Here is a 3,889-nt window from a genome sequence, read left to right as displayed (position 1 = left end):
ACTGCTGTGGCCTCTCCCGTTGCGGAGCACAGGCTCCGGACGCGCAGGCCCGGCGGCCATGGCTCACGGGCCCAGCCGCTCCGCGGCATGTGGGATCCTCCCGGACCGGGGCGCGAACCCGCGTCCCCTGCATCGGCAGGCGGACTCTCAACCACTGCGCCACCAGGGAAGCCCCTCAGTGATATTTAAGAGTGTAAAAAAGATCGTAAGACCCAAAGAGATGAAAGATCACCATAATGAATTAATAAACATATTTTATTGTTAGTTACAAAGACTTGCAGCATGGGAAAGTAATTCGATAATAGTGAAAAGAAATAGAATTTAAAGTGGCACAATCGCTGATCATGACCACAGAAAAGTATAAATGTGTGGGTTGGTTGGTTCGCGGCACGCATGTGCTCACTTGGTCAAGGGTTAGGAAGGAGCGTCCAAAGAAGAGCTCATTTGGTTTGTTAGGTGGCTGGGATAGGGCGCTTGCTCGTTTCTGGTACTTTGTAGTAACATGTTATACACAGAAGACATTTTTTTAAATTTAAATTTATTTATTTATTTTTGGCTGCATTGGGTCTTCATTGCTGCGTGTGGGCTTTCTCTAGTTGCGGCGAGCGGGGGCTGCTCTTCGTTGCAGTGCGAGGGCTTCTCACTGCAGTGGCTTCTCTTGTAGTGGAGCACGGGCTCTAGGCGCACGGGCTTCAGTAGTTGCGACTCACGGGCTCAGTAGTTGTGGCTCGTGAGCTCAAGAGCACAGGCTCAGTAGTTGCGGCGCACGGGCTTAGTTGCTCTGTGGCATGTTGGATCTTCCCAGACCAGGGATCGAATCCGTGTCCCCTGCATTGGCAGGCAGATTCTTAACCAGTGCGCCACCAGGGAAGCCCCAAGGAAAACATTTTAATGCATTGCTTATTCAAATATTGTACAATTTAATAGAATTTTTCATGCTAACATTGAGAGAAGTAGGTGGAGTTCCTATGTTACATATATTTGTCTTTAGAGTTAATTATGTAGAAAGTTTTAAGGGAATGTTCATTTTTAAAATTATATTGACTAGGCTAATTCAGTTAGTTTGCATTCCACAGGTATAGTCTAACAGCTGGAACAGGTTACATGCCTAAAAACCAGAGGAAATCTAGCTGAAATTAGCTAATGGTTGCCTGTAAGTGGATGGTCAACATTATAGATAAATTAAGATCTGACCATATATATATATTTTTTCTTTTTTACAAAGTTCAGTTAAAAACATGATTTGTTTTGTTTCTGTTTTTAGGAAATGACTATACCGTGGTGCTTAAGGAGAGCAGAACTTGTGTTTAAGTGTGTCAAAGGTAAACACAACCTTATATTTAACAACAACGACCTATATTTCTTCCTTGAAAATATTGAAAGTAGAGCAAGCCAGGAGAAAGAATTGTAGCAGTTACCCCTGTCCTCTGGTGCCTCAGTTAAATGGCTTAACAAGGAAATATTTCATAGCAACTTTTTTATCTACCTTTTTCCAATCACAAAATAAAATCTCCAGCCCTCCTTTTTTTTGGGGGCCGTGTCACACGGCCTGCAGGATCTCAGTTCCCTGACCAGGGATTGAACCTGGGTCACAGGAGTGAAAGTCTGTAATCCTAACCACTAGGCCGCCAGGGAACTCCCTCCAGACCTCTTGAAATGTGAGGATATTTGGACATTGATGGAGCTTACGCTCTGTTACCTTTTATTTTCTTAAAAAGAAAAGAAAATAGAACCACATGTTTAATTAATCTTTAATAACCTGTTTTGGCTTCATTGTGTGGAGGCAAAATAGGACCTAAGAAATGATCATTACAAGTGTTTTGACAGAACTATGTGAAACCTCTCTGGCCTGGAGAAATAAGGATTGCAGAAGTTTATCTGGCCTTCAGGCTTAACCTTTCCTACAGGCAAGTAGCTATGTAAAAAGTCAAGACGTGCAGCCCCACGATGAAAATTCAGTTTGTTTTCAGTTAAGGACTGGTAGGTTTGAAGACCAGAACTCATAATTCAGCAAAGTCTGTTGTTCTATTTTAGGTTTCATGATGGAAATGGCTTCATGGGACGGAGGAATTTCTAGGACAGTGCAATTTCTGGTACCACAGGTGTGTTATCTGGATAGCTCTCACCGCAGTTCAGTCTCTGTTGTGATATTCCTCGCAGACATAGCTAGGCGCACTGCTGTAAACTCAAAATAGCATAAGAAAATGCTAGCAGCTTTCTGTGTTTTAAGGGGAGAAGCGTTTGGATGCCATCAAGGCACTTAGTTTACTGTCAAAGATGTTAGTATCTGCCCCTCAAGGGATCTTTGATTAAACCCCAAAGCTGAACTTAACTCATCTCTCCTCCCCCGCCCCACATTTATGTTAATAGATTCATAAAGAAGGACATGAGCAGAGAATGATTCCGTGTTCTATGTAGAATTTAGCAAAACTTATCACTGAATGCACTACTATTATCTAGGGGCTTTTCTGGTAATCAGACTTATTATTTGACAGAAATAGCATAGGTTCTCAGAGGCTGGATCCAGAGAAACACCCCTGCCCACAGCTGTGCAGTTAAATCAGCTCTGAAAGATAGTGTTCACATATTACACTCCATGTCTAGAACTACTGCCATTACTTCCATGTTTTAAAATACTTAAACATTTTTTTTAATCAGTGATGATTTAACAAGTGCAAACTTTTTTTTTCTTACCTCTTAACAGAGCATTTCTGAAGAAATGTTTTACCAACTTAGTAACATGCTTCCCCAGATCTTCCGAGTATCATCAACACTCACCCTGACATCCAAGCACTAAACCCCCTAGATTGATATCTGGCAGAAGAGGATGCGTAAACTATCCAGGAACTTGAGATGTGCTGGGATTCTGTCAAGCAAAAGATGCCCAGAAAGAGGACTTGCCACCCACGCCACGAATCAAATCATGATAAACATCTGTTAAACGTTCCAAAATACACGTGCCGTACAGACCAGTGCTCAGCCACTACTTACACAGTTATTCTTTTTTTGTTCACACACACACACTGTATTTTATTTTTACAAGAGATAAATAATCTGACACCAAGCATTGTAAATGGATGACCACAACAAAAGCAACAATGATTGCAATTACCTAACACGAAACACACTCATACTATGTCATAATATTGACATTCAGTCCCGTAATCCTCCACTGTAGCAGCTCCTTTACTTTGCAGTGAAAATTGATTTGTATATTTTTTGCCTCTGAGTCCTTGTGGGATTTTTTTTTTTATTCAAACGGAAAGTCACAAAAATTATAATCATCCTCATCAGTTCACTCAGTCCCATGTAATTATTTTTTTTTCATCTTGATCTTTGTTAGCACGTTTATGAATTCATCAGTTTTCCATTAGAGTTCTGAAAATGCTTATTCATTCAGTTCAGCAGTATAGTCAGTTACCAGAAACCTGTACTTGTCAGTCTTTTCCATGAATTCCCTGAAGATGAAACCCTTTTATAGGAACATTTTTGCGAAAGCATCACAGTACACCCAGAACTGTCCGTAAATGACAAAAGACTTAAAGGTGACCATGGTTATAAAGATTTGATGAAAGTTCATTATGATGCAATTGACAAGGAAATTTAGTTATTTCTGAGATATACATTTTAAAGTAATAACTAGAATTATGACTTATGACATTATATCAGAACATACAAGATTTTTAGAAATTTCATGTACCGATTCAGCACACCACCATCCCCACCCCACCACAGTTTTCCCCCCTTGGTGTCCATACGTTTGTTCTCTACATCTGTGTCTCAACTTCTGCCCTGCAAACTGGTTCATCTGTACCATTTTTCTAGGTTCCACATACATGCGTTAATATACGATATTTGTTTTTCTCTTTCTGACTTCACTCTGTATGAC

General features: G+C 40.7%; 1 long non-coding RNA gene across 1 annotated transcript; it reads left to right on the top strand.

Annotated features, from left to right (window-relative positions):
- Positions 1 to 1,256: 1,256 nt before the first annotated feature.
- LOC112066359 (uncharacterized) lies at positions 1,257 to 3,285 on the top strand. Its single transcript, XR_002892582.3, has 3 exons — positions 1,257 to 1,322; positions 2,035 to 2,102; positions 2,705 to 3,285. It is a non-coding gene; the product is annotated as an uncharacterized lncRNA (long non-coding RNA).
- The last annotated feature ends 604 nt before the right edge of the window (positions 3,286 to 3,889 follow it).

Source organism: Physeter macrocephalus, chromosome 6 (assembly GCF_002837175.3).
Source record: "Physeter macrocephalus isolate SW-GA chromosome 6, ASM283717v5, whole genome shotgun sequence".
NCBI classification, from domain to species: Eukaryota; Metazoa; Chordata; class Mammalia; order Artiodactyla; family Physeteridae; genus Physeter; species Physeter macrocephalus.
This window is presented reverse-complemented; position numbering and strand designations above follow the sequence as displayed.